General features: G+C 44.0%; 1 protein-coding gene across 5 annotated transcripts in view; it reads left to right on the forward strand.

Annotated features, from left to right (window-relative positions):
• Nucleotides 1–8,044: 8,044 nt before the first annotated feature.
• The window catches only part of RNF216 (ring finger protein 216), a 121,736-nt gene continuing 102,122 nt past the window's right edge, over nucleotides 8,045–27,658 (forward strand). For 2 of the 5 annotated variants that reach the window (XM_032767767.2, XM_075069173.1), the window contains exon 1: nucleotides 8,587–9,275. The gene's annotated coding sequence lies outside the window, so the exon portion shown is untranslated. Of the gene's footprint in view, nucleotides 8,188–8,586; nucleotides 9,276–27,658 lie in introns of those variants that run through there. The other 3 variants (XM_075069172.1, XM_032767765.2, XM_032767768.2) reach the window with 3 other exon arrangements.

Raw genomic sequence — 27,658 nt, forward strand, 5'->3', positions numbered from 1 at the left:
TCAATTTTGACCTTTTTTTTTAATTTTTTTACTTCGTTTGAAGCAAAAAGTTGCTCCGACCCAAAAATGTGCACTTTTTCATTTTGAAAATGTCAAAACAGGATATTTTCTTCAAAACGTGTTTTCTTTTTTCTTTTTCCGAATATTTTTTGAAACAGCAACATGGGTCAAAACTGATTTTTTTTTCTTTTTTTTTTTTTCCTGCAAATGCTTCATTTAGATGAGTTGACATTTTCGGACCAAAAAAGTTATCATCTGCAGTCCAGCTGTCTACTGACTTTTTACATTTAGAATGCTCCCATTACTCTGATATCTAAATATTAATAATACTGTGCACTTGTCTGGTGCCTCCTATCCCAATGCTCCTTACAAAGACTAATTAATCCTCAACGCCCATGTGTTTTGGCAAAAGCCAAAATCACAAAGGAGGAAGTCTGACTCATAGGCAAGTGCCTTATCTTTCTTCAGCAAGGCAGTCTAGACAATGAAAAATAGTGTCAGGATCAGGATGGAAATATAAATCGACCAGCAGAAAGTAGAGCTGAGAGATGAGGAAAAAACCCTCAGAATTGTGCACTCTGGTTGTTACTGAGCTATGTAACTTACAAGTGTGTGTGTGTGTGTGTCAGAGACTACAATTAACAAAAAATAGTAAGAAAATTCTAACAATCTGCTGTCAGCCCTCTTCTGCGATTCATTGTTCCACGTGCATGTGAAAAAGAGAGAGCGAATTGTGGCATCTGAAAAAGCCGAAATGTCTATACTGCAATTTTTAGCCCTGCAGTCTGACACCCCCCTCCCCTCCTCCGTCCCCCCGCAAGCCAGAATCTGCTGACCTGGGCCATGCCAGGGAGTGGAGGGGTGTTTGTGTGTATCTTTTATTGCAGTGTAGACATACAGACTCTTGTCTCTCTCTCTCTAGGTTCTTATCACGTGTCCTTACCACACTGTCTAATTCTGAGAGCCCTAGTCTCCTGTGGTGGAATATGAGTGTGACACCCATTAGAAAAAGTGGTGAGTAGAAAGGCATTGCCTGGGAAATTCATCAGGGGTGTGGGGGGGGGGCAAGTGGGCTGAGTGTGAGATTCCATTGGAATGACTCCGTTCTGGCCATTGATTTAAAGAATCACTCTGTTTCATTGCGCTCTGGCTGCCATTATTCCAGCCAAACCAGTGAAGATAGGGTTGGTGTTTTTTGTTCGTTTCATTTTAGAGGCTTTGTGAGACAAAGGAACTTTTCCAAATGTTCTAGAGTTCTTTAGTGCCCTAATGTTCATCCATTCCTCCTTTACACAAGGGTTGTCAGCAGGGGAATGGTTTTGTACGTAGGGAAATGTATGTTAAGAAAGTAATAGCCCTGGTGAGTGAGAGCCCCTGACCTTCACCACTTCAAGCAAAGCATCAGATTGTGGAAATTAGCTCAACTTCTTGTCTAAAATGTAATGCAGAGGAAAGTCCGTCTGTTACAGCCCAGTGGAATGATGTGATCAGTGTTGCATGCTGTGCATTGGATGGATGGCTAATTACTAACAACTAGCCACGGGGAAGGAGAAAGCAAGGAGATAGGACACATGGGGGCATATTCTGCTGTCATTCTCCATGAGGAAATCCCATTAGCATTAGCCACAATCCCATGTGTTGAAGGAAGGAAGCATATACCCCCATGAAGAAAAATTGGGCACTCTGGTGTGGTGGCTTCTAGATGCAGTGGGACCTGTCCAGTTTCAGTGCAGCGGGGGTGGAGGCAGGATTTGTAGATGTGGTCCAGGGAGGTGCCCAGCCAGTGCATTCTGGAGCCCAGCTCTGTAGGGTTCCCTGTGCACTGCTGTACTGGGAGCAGTGAAACAGTCAGAGGCGGCTCCAGGCCTCAGCACGCCAAAGCCACGGGACTGAAGGCAGCCTGCCTGCTGTGCTTGGGGCAGCCAAATGCCTAGAGCTGCCCCTGGGAACCTTCAGCCAATGTTCCCTGCAGAGGAGAGGGTTCAGGACCTCCAGGACTGCTGAGCAGCTCTGCAACCTGTGTGGTGAGTATTCCTGAACCCCAGCCAGGTGAGCTGCAAGCTGGAGCCCAGGATTTGGGCCCAAGGAAAGAAAAGGAGGGACAATCTTGGCGAAAGAGAAAAGAGAGAACAGAATTAAAGTGTAAAGGGGCGGGGGCAGGCGGATACACAAAACAGGAAGGGGGGCGGGGCTGTGGCCGGTAATGAAGCCAAACAAAAGAGACATTCCTCTACACATTGAGTGGATGTTTTCAGAGAACTATCCACAACGACTCCAAAATCTCTCGAGTGGTCACAGCTAATTTAGATCCCATCTCAAAAAACATATATTGGAATTGGAAAAGGTTCAGAAAAGGGCAACAAAAATGATTAGGGGTATGGAACGGCTGCGTATGAAAAGAGGTTAATAAGACTGAGACTTTTCAGCTTGGAAGAGAGATGACTAAGTGGGGATATGATAAAGGTTTATAAAATCATGACTGGTGTGAAGAAAGTAAATAAGGAAGTGTTGTTTACTAGGGGCCACCAAATTAAATTAATAGGCAACAGGTTTAAAACAAACAACGCACAGTCAACCTGTGGAACTCCTTGCCAGAGGATGTTGGGAAGGCCAAGACTATAACAGGGTTCAAAAAAGAACTAGATAAATTCATGGAGGATAGGTCCGTCAATGGCTATTAGCCAGGATGGGCAGGGATGGTGTCTCTAGCCTCTGTTTGCCGGAAGCTGGGAATGGGCGACAGGTGATGGATCACTTGATGATTACCTGTTCTGTTCATTCTCTCTGGGGCATCTGGCATTGGCCACTGTCGGCAGACAGGATACTGGGCTTAGATGGACCTTTGGTCTGACCCCATATGGCTGTTCTTATGAATTAGAAAGGAAATGGAGAGAGAGAAATGGAGGGAAGGAATTTATTTTTTATAATTTCCATTGTGGTAGCCTCCAGTCAGGGGCCAGGGCAGCATTGTGCACATATAATGGAAGATGGCACCCACCCCAATCTGAGTGGAATGAGAGAAGGAGACAAAGAACTGAAAAAGGAGCTGAGGAAAGAAGAGAGGTCATACTCAGCTGCAAATCTGCACCTAGAATGATGTGTGTGCAGATCTCGTTGTCAGACAGACTGAGAGTGGGAATGAAGCCAAAAGGGGATACCCTGTAGATCTGAGAAAGTAACTTGGCCCAGAGCCTCTAGGGGCAGGAAATTTATATATATGTTTCGATTTGTTGCTTTTTTTAATTTTACAGTGCCATAAAAACCCTATGGGCCAGACTGTGCCCAGCCACCAGTGGTTGCACAGAATGGGGGAGAGGCTACAAGAAGTCTCCCACTGGCACTTGCACCCCTGTGCAGGGACTAAGTATGGTCCCATTGAGCAGCATAGGCCCTGCTAGCAGTGCCACCTTTACTAGCTACCCAAAGGGTTGCAGGGAGAGGCAGGGGCAAGGGAGAGCCATAGTGGAGTCCCTCTATCCCCTCCACAATAGCCAGCAGAGTTATCCAGGTATGGAGTGAGCACCTTCTGCCCAAGTTCCCTTAGGAGCCACAGAAGGAATTTTGGCTGAGTCAATCAGGCTTTTTCCTGGGGGCTCCTTCTGCGGCACGGTCCATCTGCACCTCTCCAGTGTACCTTTCACTGGAAAAGCCAGCATTTAGCCCTCACTAATTAATAAACCCCCCAGTGCTGCTCTTTAATACTTGATTGACTGAAGAGAGTTTTACAGGATAGTCCAGTGCAACCTAGCTCCTACCAGTCCTGCTTCAAGTTTAATCTCAGTGAAAACACTCTATTGTGAAAATTTTCCAGGAAACAGCTACCTAGTAATATCTGATGCCACATAGGGATGTAGTAGAGTTGCACTGAGACTTCCATGTGCAAATGCAATTTGCACATCACTTGATTTACAGGAAAAAATATTTTTTCAGCTTCTTGAATTTCTTTTTTTTTATTTAAAGGTTACTGCGATAAATGACAGGTGAAAGAAAAATAAAAGGTTCAACTAATAAAACAGCTAGTTCCTCAGATTGCAATACCTATGAATACGCCGCCTGCCATTGTAATAAGCTTGGACATGTATTTTTAAAACATTTTAACTAAATGCCGTGGCATGGTGCTAGCTGGGACAGGGGCTGTCTCTTTGTACTACGCCTAGCACAATGGGGCCTGGTCTGTGACTGCTGGGGCTCTTAGGTGCTCCAGTAATACAAATAAATAATAATAAACTTTGGAGACAAGAGTGTAGGGAAAGGGGTGGTCTTTCCAGCTGCATGTCCCACAGCAAACTAGTTTCCTCCTTCAGTTCTGTAGCTTTAGGATTTCTAAATAGGGTCACCAAGGCTTACTGATCAGTAACAACGCTCAGTGAATTTCCATTCAAGTGTCAATGAAACAATTCTTCTACCTTCAGCATAGTCAGTGGTTCTTTCCATCTGAGAATATGTTTTGACATCTGACAGGGTTCCACTGGGCAGGCTTGGATAAGTCCGTGATCCCCTGGACCTGTTGTTAATGGCATTGACTGTATTCAAGCAGGTTTCCTGAATCAGGGCTGGTGCAACCTGTTAGGCGACTGCCTAGCATTTGGGGGGTGGCATTGTGGGTCCTACGGGGGCAGGGCCGGCGCTTCCATTTAGGCAACCCAGGCGGTCGCCTAGGGCGCCAGGATCTGGGAGGGGCGGCAGGGGGTCCTTCCGCACTCCGAGTCTTCTGCGGCGGGTCCTTCATTTGCTCCGGGACCTGCCGCCGAAGTACCCCGAAGACTGGGAGTGCGGAAGGACCCCCCTGCCGCTGCCACAGAATTGCTGCCAACAACCGGGAGTGCGGAAGGACCCCCGCCTAGGGCGCCAAAAACCCTGTCGCTGCTCCTGTTCGGCAGTGACCGCGGTGGCTGGATCTTTGGCCGCCCCAGTCATCGTCGGCATTTAGGTGGAGGGACCTGGGGCAGGGAGGCATGGGGAGGGCTGCCTGCAGCAAGTCGGGGAGGAGGCGGAGCAGAGGTGAGCTGGGGCGGGGAGCTGCTGCACGGCTCCCCAGGCCGGGGGGAGCTGCCGCGGGGAGGAGAGGGGGTGCCTCAGGGTGGTAGGGGAGTGGGGAGCTGCTGTGGGGGGGCACTTCAGGAGGGAGGGGGGAGCTGCTGCAAGGGGAGGGAGAAGCTGCCCAGTGGGGCATCTTAGGGCGGAGGACTGCCACAGGGCTTGGGGTGGGGGTGCAAGGTGGAAGTTTTGCCTAGGACATGAAACATCCTTGCACTTGCTCTGTTCCTGATGATTTTTGCCTTGTTAAATATAGAGAAGATCAGCCACAAAACTGTCACTTTTATTTTGAATAAGCCCAGCCTGGATAGTAGCTTACGATTTCCATACTCTAAAATCTTTATTTTTATTTATGGATTTGTTTGACACTAGTTTATTCTTATCCTCCAGCTGGACATAGCATGGCCATCTACCAGATTTACAGCTGCCTCTAAATCAATCAGAAATTTCATACTTGTGCCTGTCAAACTGTTAGTTTAGGCAGTAACATGCTCATATTACTGCTATGTGGTTTCCCTCCCAATTTTACCCATTTGTTTGCTGCATCCACCTGCCGCCTTGTCATTAATGTAAACTCTTAAGAGCAAGGACTGTCTTTTCTATTATTTGTTTGTACTGCATCTTGTATGATGGACCCCCAATCCCTGACTGCAGCCCATGAGCATTGTCGGAATACAAATAATAAATTCCAGCCTGACGATGTGTACAGTATATATAAATGTTTCCTCCTCTTTTCATCTTTGAGTCAGTCTCTATGTGGTGAACCTTTTTGAAACTGCATTTTCTGTTGCACTGCACTTTGTATGAATTTCTAATTGGAAGGTTTGTGCTGTGTCACCTGGCTCCTTGCCTCAACATACTGATCTTCTTTCCATAAGGGCCACAGTGCTTGACTGTACTTACAGCAAATCTTTTCTGACTTCAGACCAGTGGGTTGTGGACTATGTTGCTTTCAGCAATTGTGTTGATTTTTACTGGTTACTGCACATTTAAGATCTGGAATAGAGTGATCCAGAAGTGAAAAATTTGTCAGTCAGATGTTAGTTTCATCTGGGGTGGAGAGTGAACCAGGACTCCTTACTTGATCCATTCACGGGTATGTTACATTCCAGGAGCTTATTCTTCACTGTCTTGCATGGTCATGCAGACCTGGGCAAACGGAGTACAAATGTTAGGATTCTGATTTTTATCCACTTGAAACCATTTTTGTCTATTGGCGGCATGACTAACTTATAGGAAATCAGGAACCATGACAGGCATGACTTGTCTTTTTGCTGGTTACGCGTGCTTTGTTGCACATTAGCAGTTCAGAGACCGCTTCAAATGTCCTGGGCATGTAGATCAGACTTTTCCAGCCTCCAAGAGTTGTAGGAAAGGCTGTAATAGAAGCGTTCATGAGGGTGCTGACAATTTTATCATAGTCCTTTTATTAAAGCCCAGTAGGTGGCAGTTTTTTATGTGATGGGAGTGGCACAGTGGTTGCCTTATAACCAGCATTTTATGTTTTGTTTGTATGTAAATACAAAATGCTTCTCTATAGCAGGGCTATGGGCTTAGGTTTATTTCTTCTACAGGTAAGAAATCTGTAGAACAGGTTCTTTCTGTCATCTTAATTGAGTCAGTTATTTATATTGGGTTCAATATGAGTCATTCAGATACTGTAGTGATGTGAGCAACATAAATAGCTAGAGAACTAGAAAGCTAATTCAGAATCACCTTCAGCTTATGGAGTCAAAAGTTACCTACTAGTTAGTGTTTTTGTACTTTGTTGTAGCAATGTCATTTGCTATGCATTTCCGTGGTTTATATGTAATTATGACTAGGCCTTATATAGCGCTTTTCCTCAGTAGATTGCAAAGCGTTTTATAGCGGTCAGTGTTAATCCCTTTTACAGATTAAAAGATGGAGGTACCGAGCAGTGGAGTGACTTGCTCAAGCTCGCCATGGGAAGGGAATGGGAAGGGGGGGTGGAAGAATAGAGCCCAGAGGATGGAATGGAACAGAACTGTATTATTTCCCTAGTGTATTGACCTCCTAGAAACTGATTGCTCCTCTTTTATTTTAGTTTGTTTTATTTTCTTTGATCTTTGTTACCTGATATAAAATTACCATCTTCAGTTGTTTTAAAGTCACTGTGATTTACCCCAGTATTGTACTGTTTCAGTAAGCACACACTAGTATAATACAGTACTTATATTCACATTTGTATTGTTTTCATAGGAGTAGATATGATCACTTCTAGCCAGTCCAAAGGGAACAGCTCCTCAGATGGTTATGACAGGTCTGGGTGGTTGAGACAGAAGGCTAGCACCTAGCAATAACCTGTATTCAACCAGGAACTGAACCTCTGTTCAGTGGGGGTGAAGGGCTTCCAGGGCATGAGGGCTAGGTCCAACCTTGAGGAAGAAGTGAGTCAGGGGTCTTGACCAGCCCCTGAGCGTTACTGTGAACTGTTTCCGTCCTTATATCTCAGGTGGCTATATCTGGATCTTGCAGTCGCCCTGGCCCATTACTAAGAGGAAATTTATGGGACATTGGAAGACCATTCAATGGGCTGTGTCAGCCTTATCAGGGCTCTGCTGGCCAGCTTGAAGCCATGAGGCCAGGCTGCCCCTGCATCCCCTGGCTCCATGGGCTCAGCCATCCTGGCTCCAGATGTTCCCTCGCCCCATGCTCCTGCTTCAGCCCAGGATGGCCCGTCACCTGGGGCGCTGCCATCCCACCCCATCGCTGGGCTCTGTTCTCCAGCCCCAGTTCCCCCTCACGCTGGGCGCCCAGGGCTGTACTGGGGTGTGGCTCTTCCCCCACCCGCTTCCCAGCCTGGGTCTGCCCCGAATCCCTCCCCCCAAATCCATCCCGGCCCTTCAGGCCCCGCAGATAGGGGGGGGTGCGGGAGGACCAGCCCGAGCCATCTCTATGGTGCGCTCCCGGAGACGGGCCCCTCCCTGCGTCCTCTCCTCTCCTCTCCTCTCCTCTCTATGGTCGGGGGAAGGCGCGGTCACGTGGCGCGGCGCGTCCAGCCGGCGCAGGCGCAGCGCGGGCCGGAAGGAGGCAAGGACCCTGCCTGGCCGCGGCGGCTAAATGAAGCGGGGGTCGGGGGAGGTGAGGGTCGGACGGAGCGGCCCGGGGAGGCGAGCGGCCTAGGAGCTGGTGAGTAACCCCGCCGCTGGGCAGGGCCTGGCCCCGGCGGCTCCGGGCTGGCCTCCTCCGCCCCCTCCCCGTGGCGTATCACCCCCCCCGTCACCCCCCCCACCCCCAGCCGCGGGAAAGGCCAGGGCTGGGCCCAGGGCAGGGAGCGAGGTGGCGGTGGCCGCGGCCTGGGTTCCATGCCCGGCACTGCCCCTGGCTCGCCCTGTGACCTTGGGCAAGTCCCGCCCGCCCGCCCGCCCGGGGGCAGGGGAAGGAGGCGCTGTGCCCCGGCGGGGCCCGTGCCGCTGGGCAAAGTGACTGCGGCGGTGTTTGCGTCTCCTTCGGGGCCGGAGCTGCCAGCGGCTGGGGGAGGAGCAGCTCCTGCCTCTAGCCCGGCTTGGGGGGGTCACAGCCTTTCTAGCCCGGCCCGCGGGGGGAGCCGCCTCCTGCTGTGTAGCGCCTCTGTAATAGACGCGATGCCCCTCAGCAGGGCAGGACCTGCTCATTCGCCTCCAAGCCCGGGACCCGAGACGCTGCTCTGGCTACAGTCGCTGAGGCGAATTTGCCTCAGCGCCTCCGATCTGCGACTGTTCGTTGGCCGCTGGCGGCACGAAGCGAGCTAAGAGCCCCCCTGGCTGTGGGCCGCTTTGCCCAGCTTGGCCTCGGCTAGGCCGTGCTGCGTGTTTACCTTCTGAACCACTAGAGCAGCACGCCAGCCTCGGGCCTGGAACAGCTCACGGGAGTGACCGAAAGTTCGCCTCATTTCCTGTTGTGGAACCGACGCTTCGGGCTGAGTAGGAAGCTTGGGGGTTGAAGGAGCTTATATTTTGAACCACAAAACCTGACTGCTCCTTGCGGCTCTTATTTAAAGGGAGCCATTGGTTCAAGTGCTAGCTCCATGAGTGAGACAGCGGTTGTGGAAGTGAAGTGCCAAGTGGTATGAGACACAAGCAGCTCTGCCACATGGTAATCAATGATACCATGGTGAAAATGATTGTTTTTGGCCTGTGCCAACTTTTTTCTGCAGTTGCTACCATTGGAACTACACCTCTTGTAGACAAATGATTGTGGGCAAGGTCAAGATTTCAAAAGAGAGTCACATTCCCAAGGTAACTTGAAGCTTTGTATTTTAAAGTCAGACCCTTCTTTGGTTGGTACCTAAAGCAGTGAAAATTGGAACTAGACTTATAACTGATTTCCAGCAGGAATGAGGGAGAACTGTTTTCAAAAATGCATCTACATTGTGGTATATTTAATCTGGTATATTATAACACCTGCCGTTTTTAGAGTGTAAGCTTTTCAGGATTAGACCACTTGTGTTGGTACAGCGTTGAAGACACTTGGTGTTTCTGGAAAGCAGTAATATAGGTTTGCCAGCTTTACTACTGTGAGCCATCTTTCTGAGGAGTTCTGCAGCAGATTTTGCAAAAATGCTAATGACAGTTGGGCCCTTACCTGTCACTTGTACCTTTTGAAACCCCCCACCTTAATGACTGTCTCTCTTCACTTGTATATAGTAAATGTCTGAAAAGTGGCATGTGCTGAGACTATATGTAGATTAGCTCCAATCTTTTATTTATAAATCTTAAAATAGATCTGCCTACAGTACAAAAAAGTAAACAGTCCATTTTTCTCTTCAGCTTTTGTATTTTGTCAAAACTGGGTCAAATTTCAACTTTTTAAACAAAGTTTTGTGTCTTACTTGTCAATCTGATACTTCTCATTTTATGTAAAGAAACCAAAAGGTATGTTCATCCACTCTCACATTCTTTACTAGAAGTAAGAGCGAAATACTACAGGGCTATGACTTAATTTATTGCTGTCTTTCACTTGGACTCTTTCAAGTAGGTGGTGGTCATGTTTCTGAATGTTTCTTCTCTGATCCAAATAGCTGCGATAGTTAGCTTGATAGCTGAAAGAAGCTGATGATCTTCATGCCAAAATGAAGCAATTTGCCTCTGTTTTCATGTCTTTCTTCACTCTTTCCCCATCTTAGAGTCTTGGTTCTTTAAGTGTCCTCTGTTCAGTGGTTCCTGCCCTTCCTCAGACACTGCAGTGTGTAGAAGCTTGACAGTCATAGCTAGGGCCCTACCAAATTCACAGCCATGGAAAACACATCATGAACCGTGAAAGCTGGTCTTTTGTGTGCTTTTACCCTATACAATACAGATTTCACAGGGGAGACAAGAGTGTCTCAAATTGGGGGTCCTGCCCCAAAAGAGAGTTGGGGGGAGAGTGTCACAAGGTTATTTTAGGGGGGGTCGCGGTATTACCACTCTTACTTTTGCACTGCCTTTAGAGTTGGGTGGCCGGAGAGTGGTGGCTGTTGGCCAGGCGCCCAGCTCTGAAGGCTGCGCCATGCCAGCAGCAGTGCAGAAGTAAGGGTGGCCGTACCATACCATGCCATCTTTACTTCTGTGCTGCTACTGGCGGTGGCTCTGCGTTCAGAGCTGGGCTCCCAACCAGCATCCACCACCACTCTCCAGCTGCCCAGCTCTGAAGGCAGTGCTGACACCTGCAGCAACGCAGAAGTAAGGGTAGCAGTACTGCAACCCCGCTACATTAACGTTGCAACCCCCCACAACTCCTTTCTATATCAGGGCCTCTACAATTACAACACCGTGAAATTTCAGATTTAAAGAGCTGAAATAATGAAATTTTTACTATTTTTAAAATCCTATGACTGTGAAAATGACTGGAATGGGCTATGAATTTGGTATGGTCCTAGTCATAGCTCTCTTAGAGAAGATTGGCCTCAGTGGCTAGACAGAGTAACAAGATATATCTTACGCCCCTGCCTAGAAGGCTGTCTCTTATGCCTCACTCTGCTGGTGGAGGAACTGATGTTTGTACTTTCCCTTTTGTCCCCTGGAATCTTCAGTAGCTGTGTGGGAACGGAATGGATATCCACTGACTCAAATCTTTGGCTGCTGCTCTTGAACAGTTGTATAGTGCCACGTGGGGAAGGAAGGGGAGGGGTACTAGCTGCAGGGCAGGATCCTTATTCTGTGGTAATAGCAAAACTGCAGGGCCAACTTTAAAGATGTTATCCCTGCAATACTATAGTCAATGTAAAAATTCTGTCTGTAGTACTGTTGCTATGCAAAATCCTGCTTGCTTCAGTGGGCCTTTCCGTATTACGTAATAAACATCTTAATGGGTTTTATTTGCTGGGTGTCTGAATAATGAGTAAGGATATGATTTGGTCATGGATTCTGTGACTTTAACCGATCTCCATGACTACTTTGGCTCTGGCTTCAGCCCCACACATGGCAGGGTTCAGGCTCTCAGCCCCACGCATGGCAGGGCTCAGGCTTCCGTTATTTATTGTTCATTGCCTGCGTCCTGTCTGTGACATTTATAGAAATACCCATGACAAAATCTTAGTCTTAATAATGAGACTAGATATTGACAAGCAGTTCTGCTCAACAGGAGGTTACAAACACTTGGCAAAAGATTTGGACCCATTTTCAGTGGAAGAACCGTAATGGCTTGGTTCAGTCCATACTGTGTAGTGATGCTGCCCTCCGCTGTTGATGCAAAGCATTATTTAAAGTCTTTTTTGTGAGTGGGATATGATTTTTGGTCAAGCTGATCACTGTTAGAAAGCTAAATAAATGAGTGCAAGTGGGTGCTTTTAAAAGTGTGCCGGGTGGGGGGGTGAGGAAGGGTGGGATGTATTATTGCTTACAACAGGGCATTGTTACTATTTATTTATTGTAACGACTTGGTTGTCATCCGTGACTAGGGTTCCTTTGTGCTAGGGGCTTATGAACACAGAACAAAGAGCCTGTGGCTTGCTTTCCATCTTTGCCTTGGTCTACACTGGGGGGGGGAATTGATCTAAGTTACACAACTTCAGCTACATGAATAACATAGCTGCGAGCTCTTCCCTGCGCTGAGTCGACTGCTGCCACTCCCCCATCAACTCTGCCTGTGGCTCTCGAGGTGGTGGAGTACAGGAGTTGATGAGAGAGTGCTCAGGGATTGATTTATCGTGTCTAGATTAGACATGTTAAATCAACCCCGCTGGATCGATTGCTGCCCGCCCATCTGGCAGGTAGTGTGAACATACCCTTAGACTTATATTTCAGAAACTCTTTTGGTGCTATAAATTCCACAGCAGGCTGATGCTGTGTCTTGTCTGGAAATGGGGTAGGTGCTAGAATGGTGTCTGACAGACATGACCGATAGTCTCATGTTTAGCACTGTCTTGTAGTTGGACATGCACTGTATGTTATAATAATCTCTAAGTGGCAAAAGTAGATGACTTGTATTAGGGTTAAAATAACTGATATTGAAGGATGAGTTAGAGAAACAACTGAAAGGAGACGGGAAGTGTTGCGAAGTGGCCAGTAGCTGATTGATAAGAATAAACAGCACAAACACCAAAGTAGAGAGGAAGTGAGGCCTTGTTGGTGTTTTCAGAGTCTGGAAGAAACTCCCATTCATTAGTTTGAAATGTGCATCTAGAAAAATACTCTTGACATTTTGAGTAGCTTTCAGTGTAATAGTGCAGGCTAACTCCTGTACATTAATGGGTTTCAGTGCTTGTAGTAGGCTGTTGTCATAAGTAGATAGGTAAGGTAAGGGTTAATTTTCTTTTGCCTGTAAAGGGTGAACAAAGGGAACCAAACACCTGACCAGAGGACCAATCAGAGAACTGGATTGTTTAAAAGTCAGGCGGCGGGAATTTGTTATAACTGAGGGTCTTTGTTGTTTCCTTCGGCTGTGGTAAACGAAGCTTTTCTTCTACCATTCCATCTTATTTTCAAAGTTCTCCTAACATCTGTGAAGTACAAAAGAAAAAAGAAATAGGGCTGGTTATATATGCTGTGTTGTATTTACATGTATGTTTGATTTGCTGATCGGTTTAATTCAGTCATCTTTAAATCAGACTGTTTGTTCATATTTTCTATAAGCAAGCTGTATTGAGTGTTCTTAATGCAAAATATGTCTGTATTTTCTTTCTTTTATATATAAGTTTTCTTCTAAAACTTGTGGAAGTTCTTTTCCTATTGAGGCAAAGGGGAAAGGAATTTTGTGCCAAGAGCTCTGTACATCTGTGACAGCAAGGGGGGGGGGGGGGAGATAAGACCAGCTGGGGTTAATTTCCTATGTTCCCAAGGGCAGAAACAGGCTCGGAGAAAGAGAAGAAAGAAAACTCTGTTCTTGTTAAGAAGATGCAAAAAAAGGTTTTTCTCGGTAGTTACCGGCTACGGAGCTAGGGAGGGGTGAATCCTCCCGGTGTGTTACGCGGTCATAGATAGCTTGATTGTTCCTAGCCTCGCAGGGAGTTAAAATAGCTCTCTGGTTTGGCATTCAAGGGACCTGAAAGTTTAGTCTCGCACCGGCCTAACCCAGGGAAGAGGGGGAAGCTGGGAGAGGAGAGAGGGAGACCCAGGGTTCTGGGTCTTGGGGGTCCCCCAGGGAAAGGTTGGGGTGACTCGGGGGTAACTAGGAACCCCAATAGTCCTAGTTGGTGGCAGCGAGATAGACCCAAGCTGGGTATAAGCTTGGGGAAGGTTCACAGTAAATGCTCAGATTTTGTACGCTAAAGTCCAGATCTGGGACAGACGTTTGTGACAGCTGTGTTCTTTTCAGGGGACTTGGAACTGTGCTAATATTTCTCCAGTCAGAAATGTGTTGCATGTGGACTCCATCTGGAAAGCTTTTAAGTTTTGGCTTAAATGATAAGTCAGAGAAGTGGACTTGTGTTGTGAAATCATGTTAGACTTTCTTCTCCAGGCAACTAACAAAGATGGGCATTCACTAAACTAGTGGCCTTTTGACTGTGGGCGTGGGGGGGTTATGTATTCTGAAGTTACTACACATAACTTCAGTTACTGTAAGTGGGAGTTATACAGACTCTGATAGATTGCTTGCTATTTACAGTAAGAACATGGGCAGTAGAAGCCATGGAATATACAACTTATTTGGGAAGCTATTTATCTATTAGCCCATATGATCAAGCTTTAGTTATGTATTGACATGATAGTTCTTATAGTGCAGACGTAATTCATTGGGTCAGCTGTCTCCTGATGACAAGTATCTATCTGTAATACTAATTTGAAAAACTAACTCAACTGAGGACTACAGTAAAATGTTAAGCAACTGGCTGAAACTAATGAGCAAAGCAATGTACAGTTAACATGTTCAGGTTATCCATAACTTGACATATTTCCTGAAGTATTGCCGCATAGAGAATATGGAATGCTTTATGTGAATCTGAGTCACAGATGTGGAGCTGAAATTACTTTGTTTTCAGTTGTTGGAACTCTTGCATTGCTCTTATAGAATTCTGTCTTCCATGCTGATTTATCTGGCAATATCCTAAGTGTGGAATTTTGAGACTGATCGCTGGTCCTGGTCCAATACCTAGAAAGCCGTACTGGTCCTGAAAACTTGATAGTGATCAGCCCAAGTTTCTAACCCATTCCAATTATGAAAGATTCAGTGTTTTTGCTGCACTGAATGTTAACTATTTTTAAAGGACAGTTAATATTTGTACCTGTCAGGGTTCCCTCTCCTAGGCTGTTTTATGTGCTGTTGACGCACTAACAACTCTTGTTTCCGCATGCAAGAGGCATTATAAATGCCCATTTAAATGGAGAAAGTATTGAATTTAGGGAATAAGTAACAAATTACACTGAGGGATGATGCTCCTATGTCTGTTTCTGTCTCCTGCCAAGATAGCTAGCTTCAGACAGCTGGCATACAGGGTCAGTCTTCTGCTAAGAGAGGCACTTGAAGGTGGTTGTGAGAATGAGAGGTGGTTAACTGGGGGTGGCAGAGCTACTACTGCAATGGTTCAGCTGGGTTATTCTCTTTAAGAGTTCTCTAATTGCACTGCTCAGCCAGGGGAAATGTAAATTGAGCATGGGTTCTGGCCTCTGTCTTCATGAAAATCTGACATTTCAGTGTCCATGATGCTTGTCAGTCATGTTAAGGCAGTCTTTACGGTTTGTCATTGTCATTATTTATAACCTGAGCTGTGAGAAAGGTGATAAGTCAAAGTTGTAGCCAGCTGCTTGGGCTCTGAAGATCACTGTGATGTATGATACTTTAAGTTGGTTTCTGAAGACAGGCACTGTATTACTCATTCTCATTCACACCAACTTCTCACTTCTGTAGGTTGGCTGAGCAACTGTAGTCCAAAACAAGTTTTTGGTGAATTAACATTGGTTTTAATGAGCTTTTAACAAAGGGCTGTAGAGGTCTGACTTGATGCTTCTGTGCACTATAATTCAGAAACACTTCTACCTACTATAGATTCCATTCATTCTTTGAATCACATGTGATAAGAAACTTTGCTGTAAAGTGACTTCCAGTGAACCTAGTCTGTTTTTGTAGCACATGCTATTCGAGGACCTGAAAGTGCTTTATAAACACTAACAAATTCTCAGTACGGGGAGGTGGCCAGTATTGTTCCCATTTCTCAGTCAGAGGCAAGTGAGACACAGGTTGTGACTTCCCAAAGGCATCGAAAAACCATTGCAGAGCTGGAAATTGAACTTAGCCACTAGGTAACATTCCTAAGAACCGATTCACTTTTGGTTTTGATGTGAGAGAAAAATAACAGCTTTCCAGGGCTTCTTGCAGGTCACTTTTGCTTAATAAGGTGCATAAAGACTAACACTGAACCAGGATTTGAAAACATGCATTTACCCAGGCTCTAATACAAAACTTTCCCTGGTGATGAAGGGGGTTAAGCTGGCTACCTGAGTGAAACTGACAAACTCTAATGTTCACACCTACATGGAGGAGAACAGGGAAGCTGACCAGAGAGTTGTCAACCTCAGTCTTCTGTTGTTTCAAAGGACTCCTGCAATGGGGGGGGGGGGGAAGAGGGAGGGAGAAGAGGCAGCTGCAGCTGTGTAACTGAAAGGGAGAAAAATAAATATTCCCTTCCCTTTTTTCCCCCCTACACAGAGAGCCTGCAGCTGCATAAGATTTTCTATTCTGCTGCTGCTTGTAGGGTTTTCAGCAGCAGATGAGGGAAACTGGCAAGATTCATAGGTTTTTAGCTCTGCTACAGAACACAGTTAAAGTACCATCTACAGCATACATTGGAATTGTAGTGTAGTAGGTCAAGCTAAACTGTGTAGTAATGGGTATCCCTTTCGATCAGTTGTTGTATAAGTAGGCTTGCAATTATTAGAATGTAGTCTTACCACATCAACAGAGCACTCAACAGATTTTGTTTTTATTTGTGGCTCTGCTCACTGATCCATACAGGTACTATGCTGTTTGATGAAATACAATTATAAGTCCCCTTGCAGTATTTTTGCACTTTACTAGATGAAAACATATTCCATTTGGCATTTCACATGTGTGAGAGACTGAGAGGTTTGGGATTCAAAAACAAAGGCAAAAGAAATAATTTGTCCAAACCAAATTTGCACAGGCTGCAGCCAAACCTTCTTAGTTTCATCCATAGTGACCCTTATATTTGCAGAGCATTTATTTTTGACTAGATGAAACTGCTGGATTCTAACTGGTGGTCTGCATGTCATCTGTAGAACTGAAACACAGATGTGCAATGCCTGCCTTCAAAGTGTTTTAGCCTGTCAGCAGAGAATTCATTTTGTCTTTTATGGGCTTTTTAATTAGTGGTAGAGTACTTAAAGCAGAGAGACCTCAGAAAAGAGTAGTGTAAAATACAGAACACTTCTGAGATGGCCACTAGCTAGTTATCCTTATTTCAGTTCTGAGTAAGGATGTGAAATCCTATGTCTGTCTTACCTGAAAGCACATGTATTCATATATCTGGACACATACTAATTAAAAAAATCAAATACCCCACTCCCCACCCCCTGAACTGGCCTCTCTTATGTGACAGGGCAGAAGTTGGTCCAGGTGCTGCAGGAATCCTGCCTGCCAGCTGTTCTCTCTGCTTATGAGAACATGCAATCATGGCTTCTCCTGAGCAGAGATGAGTTGAAGGCAGAGAACAGAAGGACCATTGCACAATAAAACAAAATGCACTTGCCAAAAAGAGGCCTCACAATCCATTCTTGTGAGTATCTAATAATTAGGAATCCTAAGCGCTTGAATGAACACTAATAAATTCAGATTGCTATTCCAACAAGATTACCTCTGACCAACTGTTTAGGTACAGCACATCATTTGTGTGTACTTCTCCTCCAAATATCAGTACAGTGTGAAATACAAGGTTATCTTTAGGTTACTAGATACTTAAAGGCTTGTCTTCATTGCAGAGTTAACTTAGGCTCTTACTCAGGTGTTGCCTATAACCAGACTCCTATCTGCATACACAAAAAATCTCAGTTGATAGTGGTATTTTACACCTGAGCTAGCTGGCCCTTTCTGGGTAAAAAGCCAGTGTGCTGCAAGCACTTGAGCTGGTAACCAGTCCATTTTATAGTTTCATGGTTTAGCCGGCATTAAAAGTAGTAGTAATCCTCCAGCACCTTCCCATAATTCCCCCAGGTTCCCAAAAGGAAAGACAAGTTCTCTTACAGTTCACTGGAAAAGAATTTGAGTGGCTTACTTGCTGCAGTGTGAAGAGCTATAGGATATGCCTTCAGAAATCCCAGTGCCTCACATGGGTGAGTGCAGCACCAGTGTGGAAGCTGTTAAATGGGAATGCTTCAGTATAGCTTTGTAATGTGGCCACTTGCACCTGAACTAGACCTGTTAACTCTGCAATGAAGAGAGATCCTTAAATGGAGGAGTGCTGCTTGGCTGCCCCATCTTCCCTACGGGAGCCAGAAGAACTTCTCCATCAAGATCCCAGTGGCTCCAGCCATGCACAAACACACACTGATGTGTGTTGTGTCAGAGGGAGGATGACAAAACTACAATGATCCAGCAAAGATGGTAAAAGTAGCAGACAGTTAATTGCTTAAATGTAGAGGTTGCACTTTAAATCTATTTCTGCCAGACCCCCCACAAGTGTTAGACCTTTATGTAACTAGACCTTGGACCATCTCACTCAGAGATGGTCTGGAAGACCCAGCCTCCATCCCAGCAAATAGTTTGCTATAGCTTACCACAATTATACAGAAGCTTAAAACACCTGTACTTGGAGCCTAGATACTGTTCTGACTTGTACAATGTAAAGATAGCATAACATGCATTATGGAGTAGTAGTTCTGCATCCCTGCTAGTAGAAGAGTTTATGAATGCACTATGGTAGATATTAGGGTCGCTAACAACTCTTGCAACAATTAACTAACTACAATTTTGGTTTGCACATTTTAGAAAAAAGTACTGTATAACCATATTAGCATGCAACTGATTTTTAAAGGGTCACTGCCAACTTAAATCATATGTTGTAAACTAACTTCTCTACTGTGTGATTAACAACATTTCTTAAGTTGTTAAATCATTTAAAATCCTGTTTACTTACCTGTGCCCCCTTTCAGTGTGCTGTAAGAAATGCAAGACAAAAACAATGAAAATCAATTGTCATTTTCACGCAGAGATCTTTAATACTGGAATGTTTGGGTCTCAAATGCTTCAGGGGAACATTTGCTTGTTCTACAAACAGCTTTCACAGAACCCTATTTTAAAAATTACTGTACAAATTGACCCCTGAAACTTTCTCTCCCCCAAGATAAGCAGGCCAGCTGCTGCAATAAAAGATCATTGTTACTGAGCTATGCATAGTCATGCCTTCTACCTCATTTCAAACTGTTCCTGTTAGTGAAGAGTGGGGTATGCTCACTGACTCCAGCTCTTTGAAAGTGAAGCTGTTTGTGGTAACTCCAATCATAACATAACATGCACTCCCCTTCTCTGTTTGACCTTAGTGACACTCCCTGGTTAGTGCATAATAGATGGATCCATGTCTTCCTGAGTGCTGCTTGGTGTTCTCGCTCTTGGGTTCTTCAGTCCACCGGGTTTGTTCTCTGCTCAGCTGCTCTACATTTGGAGTACCATGAGAGGCCCTTAGGTTCACTATATTACAACTAGTTTCTCTGCCTCCCTTGTCTGCTGCTGTCAGCTTAAAGTGGCTCAGAGATTCTGGCCTGCATCTGTTGGGTTGGGCCTGATCTCTCCCTTGCAGTTTCCATGAGCTGCTGCTTTTAGCCCTGGTTCTTGACAACAGTTTGCCAGCTGCCTGCATCACTTCATGCTCTTGTTCAAATAGCTATTCTTGCTCCCAGCTGCAGCATGTTGGGTGGGGTTGGTCCATCCAGCAGCCCTGGACTCTTTCCTATCTCTCTCGATCTGCCTTAAGAGCCTAGGCTGGAAGCTGGCCAAGCAGCCTTAAGGGCTCTTGAAGATGTGCATCCAAAGTGTTAAACAGTTTAAAAATCATATTTATGGCTGGATTTTTGTGCCTATTCTTCTTAAAAGTAACACTGAAGATTGAACACTGAAACTGATAAGACAAATAAGAGGAAATATTCTGCACTATTTTTACTTTGTGTATTTTAGTACTATATATACTGGTAATCTCATTGTGTCCCCTCTGTAGCCAGCTAGTCAATTTCTCGTGCTCTTTGTGCGGGCCTATTGCACAATGAGGAAGAGAGAAATGTATTAAAAACGATAAAGCAATGTCAAATAAGAAGTTGGCTGTGGCACTGATAGGCAGGTGTGGCACCTGAAGCCTACTCAAGTTTCAAAAAATGAGTTTTAAAGTAACTTCCAGTTAATTGTATTCCTCTGAATCTGGAAGAGAGGCTGTCTGCCTATCTTCATTTCATTAGAAGTCATTAAATGTGAAGGTTCACAGCTAATCTGCAAGAATGAAAACTAGAAAAAAAACTGATGGCTGTTGTAATGGAATTTGTTGAAACAGCAGATCACCTGGTTTTACATGGTGTTCCTTTGGTCCCCACCCTCAGGACAAAATAGCTTTTTAAAACAACTGATTGAAAGATGAGTTGTGAGCTGTTTCAGGAGCCATTTGCACCACGAGTGTGTGTGTTACTCCTATATTCCAGTACAGTTGTATTTCTAATAACTGAACCATCCCTCTAGTGGACTGCCAGCATGACTTTTGATTATCCCAACATATTTGGTGTGGTCCAAAGGGTTTGAATGGTTGAGATTCTATTGCTCTATCTCAGGCAAGGAAGTTGCAAGTTAAAATTCTCTTCTGGAGTGCACAGGGCAGTGATTCTCAACTTATTTACCGTTGTGGGCCGCATATGCAGTTCTGTGGTGTTTTTTGTGGGCTGCAATATATATACTACCTGTATAGCCATGAGAATGTCACATGTGCTGCAACTGTGTGCTGATTAGGCCATGGGTTGAGAATCACTGTTGCAGATTAATGTTCCGTACAGTATCTTAATGCTGAGTTACCCCTTCACTTGCAAAACTTTGGGGTTCTTCGCTTTACTCTCAAACAAAAACAAGGCCTCAAATTTTAGTAACCATCTCTCTAGCCAGAGCTCACTTTGGCATTATGGGCTGAGTGACCAAGGTTCCCTCATTCTTGGAGCTGAGCTATACTGCGTTTCAACACCGCACCTCTCAGTGGCTGGAGCTAACATGACAGTACAGAACCTCACCACTAGGGCAGTTAGGCTGATTGTGACTTAGCTTCTTTGGAAGCTTTGTTTGAGGAATGTCATAGAATCATAGGACTTAAGTCAGAAGGGACAGATCATTATGAGACCTCTGTCTGACCTGCTCTGCACAATATAGGCCACAGAATCACCCACCACTCCTGTATCAACTGTGTCTGAGCATTAAAGTCCCAAATCATGCGTATAAAGACTTCAAGGTGCAGAGAACCTTCAAGAAACGTGACTGTGCCCAATCTGCGAGAGGAGCGAGAACCCCAGGGTTCTGCAATCCGCCCTGGAGAAAATTCCTTCCCGACTCTAAATACGGTGATCATTACACCTGAGCATGTGGCAAGACCCGCCAGCCAGACACCAGGAAATACTCAGTATTATTGGTAATCAGATCCCACCCAGCTAACATCCCATCAAAGCCATTGGCATATTATACCGCTAGTAGTCAAAGAGAATAATTGCAATTAGGCTATCCTTATATACCATCCCCTCATAAACTTATCAACGCTAGTCTTCAAGCTCGCGATATGATCTTCTTGCTACCATTCATCTCTCTATGGGTTATGAAAACCTTCAATCTAAATTTCAAAAGTCTAAACTCTGCGCAAGATTATCATTATACCATTTTCTTTGGGAGTGAAGCTTAACATAATTCTCCAACCTTCCTCGTACTTATCCTCTGATTTATTTATAGAGCTAGAAATGATATCGTTCCCCTCAGCCTTCTTTCATTGGTTAGAGCTTAAACAAGCCGAAGCTTTCGTATCCTTCTATATGATCCGATGGTTTCCTTCCATCGGATCGATCCTAGTGCCCTGTCTGAACTTGTTCAACCAGTTGCTCATCGTTTAAACTGGGAGACCAGGAAAAAAAACCTTTACACTAGTATTCCAGATGAGTCTCATCATGATTTGCTAGTTAATGGTTACTAACCTCTCTATCTTATGCAATACTACTGTCTCCTTGATGTCATGCCCAAAGAGGACGCATTAGCGTTTTTTTCACTTTACTTTTGACCACTTTCAATTTTCATATTGATCCATTTTTCAAATAGCTAATTCCCAATGTGGAATGGTATCACATGCTTACTGAAATTGAGTGGTAAATTAGAATCATCTGGTTCCTTTGTCTAAATAATTCTGTTACTTTTTCAAGAAGGAGGGTCAGGTTGTTTGGCCTCGATCTACCTTTATGTAATAAACCATGTTTATTTGTTCCGCAATACCATTGACCTCATGTCTTGAATTTTACTTTCAAAATTATTTCCAAGACTGATACACAGATTCGAGAACTGACGAGCTGTATTGCCAAATATTCCTTCTTTTTCCCTTATCTTAACAGCCAGGACTATGTTAGCATATTTATCCAGTCATACCGTACACAACTGATTATAAACAGATTCATTAAACTATTCTGAGCTATGGGGCTTGCAATTCAGTGCCATTCGTCCGAAACTATGTTGTGAAGATATATCTGGGCCCCGATTTTTGTCCCATAAGCTGTTCGAGTTCTGGCTCATCTACCTCACGAGTGTATATATCTACCTCCATACTCATCCATAGTTGTCAGCCTACCATTTACCTAAGCTCCTCATTACGACTGAGCAAGTCTTGGTTTATCTTGAGCCATGCCTAGTTATCTGTACTCACTCATCCTCAGTATTTAAGCGGTCCAACTTCTTCCTTTCTTTGATGTTCATTATTTAGCTGGTAAAACACCTTTTTAATATGGTTTAGATCCTTTGCACCGGGGAAATTACATGCTTTTAGGCGTTTTAATTTATCCTACATGTTCTGACCTATAGGTACTTTCTTGGAGTCACTCCCATCTTCCATTCCTTGTAGGCTTTCTGCTTTTTCTTAATCACCTCTCTGAGATGCTTGGTCTACAATTCCTGCCTATGAATTTTTCCCCCTTTCTTGGGAAGTAATTCCAGGCTTCCTTCACCTATAGATCCCCAAGTTCTTCAGTCCAATCCATAAAACGTTGAGACAGACTAGTTTAACACGTCATGTTTTATTTTTTTTTGTTTGTTTAAGGGCTGCTGTTCTGTCTTATAGTGTGAATCATGCCTCTTTTGTGTTTAGTCACAATTCATGCATTATTTAAGTAGCGTCTTTTTGTTTTTACAGTTTGAAATCCAGCCAAAAATTCAACTAGCTTTACAACAGAAAACAAGCTAGCTGCCTGCAGGGAAAAAGTGGGAACTGACACTTTTCTGTTTGATGTAAGGGAGCTATATTGTTGGGTAGCTTAGGCTCAAATTGTTGTGTGGGGAACTTGGTGTCTCTTCAAAACACTTAGGATTTCAACATTCCCTATCTTCCCCTGCAGCATTTGCAACCCAAATACTGCAGCCTTGTGCTAGAGCCAGAACATGAAAAGGTCTAGAAACATCTGTCCAAGCAGCATTAACTCCAAACTGCATAAATTACACTTTTAAAGACAACTTTTATAAAAAATAACTAAGCAGAGTTCCTCTCAGTTCTTGTGCCATCTGAACATATCCATCCCAACACAAGCAGTGGGAGGCAGAGAAGTGCTTGGGGAGGGCACTTTGAGTTCTGTCCCTTGCATGCAGGATTTTTTTGCGTTGTAATCATTGGCATTTCCATTGTTTTAAAAATTCAACTTAAGTCACCATGGCAAATTCATGGTATTTTTCATAAGGATTTTTGACAGTCCTCAGAAGTTCTAGTAATCAATGGTCTCAGCATACTCAGAACGCTACAGTAGCTTCTTCAGCTCTTAGCTGTAATTGGGACAGCAGAAAGCTTTGCAGATCATGAGGTCCTTAGGCATGGATCATGACTGGAAAGTACACCTATGAATCTCGGGGTAAGTAGAGGGACACTGCCAACTTGAAGTCTAATCGGTATAAAAAATTAAAAGTAGTTTTAGATACTACACCTGTTTAAGTGCCCCACCAGTCTTTGTGGTTTTACAATCACACTGTTCTGTTAATGTTTTTCTCTCTCTTATTTCAGTGTGAAAGACCTACCCACAGTAGTGGATGCCGACTATACAGTGAAATGGGCTTGACAGGCATTACTGTCAGATAGGCAGAGTAAACAAACAGAAATAGAGAGAAATAACTCTTTAATCTCATCTTGGTTATGTAAGAAGTGTTGGGGAGCTTCAGTGATATTCCATTTTTCTCTTTGTTTATGGTGTTCCTTTAATATACTGTAAGCTGCTCACAGAGGCTGCAAAATCGTGGTACAAGTTGTGCATCATCCTCTCAAAGGTTATTAGCATAAAAGGAATGAAATATAAATCCCAGTTCAATCTTCTCCTGTGTTGGTGGGAGTACAGGGACAGAATAGCTTGGCTGCCATATTTCTGTGTATTTTTTTTGGACAGGTTTAATCCTCTTGTTAGTATCCTTTAAATGGACTATGTTGTAATTGTGGTGGTGATCATGATTAGTTTGGTTACAAGTAGCTTTATACTTCCCTTCTAACTAAAGTCCTGCAAATGAGGGTTTAATGTAACTTTTTTCATGGTTTTTTGCTCATTTTCTTACTCTTTGTGCAGTGAAAGACCGTCTTCATTCAGTGTAAAACTGTAGGGTTCTTTGATCTTTGTTGCCTATCGAATTATTGCCAGCCTGGCACTACAAACTCATCAATTTCTTATTCATGCCGCTTGGTGGAACTTGTCCATCCATGCTTGGGTCCATTTCAAGAACCTACTTATTAGGATATTAATGAATGTCTTGTTTTGGGTGAAAGTCTGGTTTTACCTTTTTAGAGTGATTCACCTTTGGCTTTTTGATCACTGCCGTTCATGAAAAGAAAAGTGGTAAGATGGAAAAAAGTTAGCACTGCATTGAGTCTGGCCTTTACTCATGAAATTTGTTTTCATGGTACGTGGCAGTGAAATTCAGAATGGGGAAAAAAAAATGTAATGGATGGCAAAGCTCCTTCATTTTCTGGATGTATGTGCACGTGTCATTCTGCTGTAGGGGAGGGCAGGTTTGTCTCCTTTAAATTTGCTTGAGATATGATCCGTCTGTGTATCTGCTTGCTGTTACTCCTCAGGATGTTAAAAACTTGTCTACTCAAGTGGTGTTTTTGTTGTTGGTTTTTATTTATTTATTTATTTTCTTGTGAGATAATTGAAAGAGTTCTCGCTCTGGGTGAAACTGAGCTGGTTATGGAGAATAAAATCCTTGTTTCTAGTCTTTTTTGCCTTGAGCAATAATTTTCTGATCTAGACCCCAATGTTTTAGTTCCCAACAAGACGGATCATGTTGCGGAGGTAGGAACAAGACTAGCTAAGTTGTTGTTGACCGAGTTTGGATGGGGTTTGGGAGGAGAAGCTTTCTGAAAGCTCTTCTGCACTAAAGCATATTGTCAATACTGTTGCAACCCCTAGCATACCTGTAAAACACCACACAGATGCTTGTGGTCGCTTGCCCTTCCTGTGAGCAAGACTGATTACTGTAACATGGAGTACTCACTGCAGTGCCACTAGGGGCTCTTTTGCAGTTTTCATGTAGATAGCAAATGCTAATGGGGCAGTGACAATGGTGCAATTAGTCTTCCCTATGCAACCCCAAAATGCTGTTGCCCACCTTTTGGTGACAGTTTTGACTGCTTGAGCACTGGCTGTCACCTGACTAGCCACTTGCCTGTTAGCTGCATGCAGGCTCTGAAAGCAGCCAGGGTTGGGTAATTGCAACAATCCACAGGCCCTGCATTGCTAGCAGGGAATACTGTGCAGGGCCTTATTACACTGTGTCCCTCTGTAGCTAGTATGGATGCACTACATTCTTGCAACTTGCTTTAATCGGTTGCAGCAGTGCAAGCTGAAATGAAGCAACTTGTAATGTAGACAAGATCTTAAACAGGAGAAGATTTATACTAAATAGTGACAACTGGCAGCCTAGAGGCTGGTTAATTTTAGATCCTGTCTACAGAGTGACACAATGCTGTCTTTGTTAAAAAGATAAGTCATAGTAAGGGATATTTTCCTCCCCCAGTAGTGCCAACAGTTAGTCAGAGTCATTCTCAGTAGGTTATTAATTATTCCGTGTGTGCAACATTAACTCTATGTCACAGAGAACCATTAACTTTTTTCATTTGATATTGGGCTCAATTACTTAAACTGGGGTGTTCTGCCTGGTGCAGTGGGTCTGGGTGTGGTGGACTGTGCCATTGAGGAAAAACTGCTCTATTTTCCTAGAGCATTGAATCATACTGCCGGTGCTGTTAAATTTGTATTGAGCAAGATCCTTGCTCTACTGATCTGAAAACACTGCTTTCAACTCTCAATTATGCTTATTTGTCTATAGTCATGGGCTCTGCAGCTGTGTATTTGCGCACTGCCCTGTAGCTAAGACTTGTTTTCCTAGCTGGGAGTTAACGGAGTTTCTAGTGCTGAGATTCAATATGTGCTTTAGACTTTGTGAAGTTCATTCTTTGTTTTGCCTCTGTATTTCTTATGCAGGTGCTAAAGGTGGCTAGTTGGTTGGATATACTTTTAACTGTTCCCTTCCTCTTTCTGTGGCTACTGCTGTTACTGCAAGTCATCTGCAGTAGTAAAGTAGAATCCTGGGGACTGACATGTACCACTTTTCAAATGACTGGGAGATAGGGTCTTTGTATAGCAAGTTCTCAACTGTGTTCCTTCTGCCGTCTGTAAGAGTGCATACTTCATGCCTGTAATATAGATCACCTTTCCATCCTCACAGTGAGCAATCAGCTCTTACATCAGAAAGGAACCCTTTTTACTTAAAGGACTAAACTTTGGGCTCTGAGCTCATATTAAAACATACGTATTTGAAGTTGGGAGTTTGGGGAACTGGGACTGGGAAGGACAGGAGGAGTTAGGTGGTGTGATAACCACACTATTGTCTAGTATGTGAAGAAGAAAAAAACAAACAAAAACTTGCAGTGTGCCATCTTCTATTCACTCTGGTGATGGGGTTTTGAGATGTGGGGGTAGCTTCTGTTTGTACTGGTGCATGATGGAAGCAGACGCATGGCACATATGACTTTCAAAGCACCTAGAGACTAAAGTATCTTGGGTGATTCATGTGCAGAAGAGCTGTTCTAATTTATTTTTTATAGGTCCTCTCTGTCAGGTGTTAACTTCTGTGTCATCTTAATTAAATGTGTCTAAACATCACAAACTTCTCCTATGATAAGTTTGAACTCTTCAAAGCAAGGTATTCCAGACTTATGGTTTAAAAAAAAAACAAAAAAAACAAAGGCATCAGTCCACCACCACCTCCTTGCCCCGCCATGTGTGATCACATAACTTAGACTCTAAGGCAGTGCTTCTCAACTAGGGTACACAGAGGTCTTCCAGGGGGTACACCAACTCATCTAGATATTTGCCTAGTTTTACAACAGGCTACATAAAAAGCACTAGCAGAGCTAGTCACTACAAACTAAAATTTCATACAATGACTTTATACAGCACTGTATGCCAAAATGTAAATACAATATTTATTTTCCAATTGATTTATTTTATAAATACATGGCAAAAATGAGAAAGTGAGCAATTTTTCAGTACTAGTGTGCTGTAACACTTTTTTGTATTTTTATGTCTGATTTTGTAAGCAAGGAATTAAGTGAGGTGAAACTTGAGGGTACGCAAGACAAATCAGACTCCTGAAAGGGGTACAGTAGTCTGGAAAGGTTGAGTGCCACTGCTCCCAGGTAATTTGGTTTGCTTGCCTGACACTTTGTCTTTGATATTTCTTCTCCCTCCTGCAACTGAAATAGCCATGGACTATCACAAAAAACAAGATGGAAATCTGTTTGTTGTGGTGTTGTAGCATCGTTGGTCCCAGGATATTAGAGATACCATGTGAGTGAGGTAATCTTGTATTGAACCAGCTTCTGTTGAGCTACCCAGATCTCTTCTTTAGTTGATTCAGTAAAAGATTACCTTACCCATCTTGTTCCTCTAAGATGAAAGTCTATTATTTATACTGGAATGGTTTCTGGAAGCTTCCTTTGAGTTCATAGTCTGAT

Source organism: Chelonoidis abingdonii, chromosome 9 (assembly GCF_003597395.2).
Source record: "Chelonoidis abingdonii isolate Lonesome George chromosome 9, CheloAbing_2.0, whole genome shotgun sequence".
NCBI lineage: Eukaryota > Metazoa > Chordata > Testudines > Testudinidae > Chelonoidis > Chelonoidis abingdonii.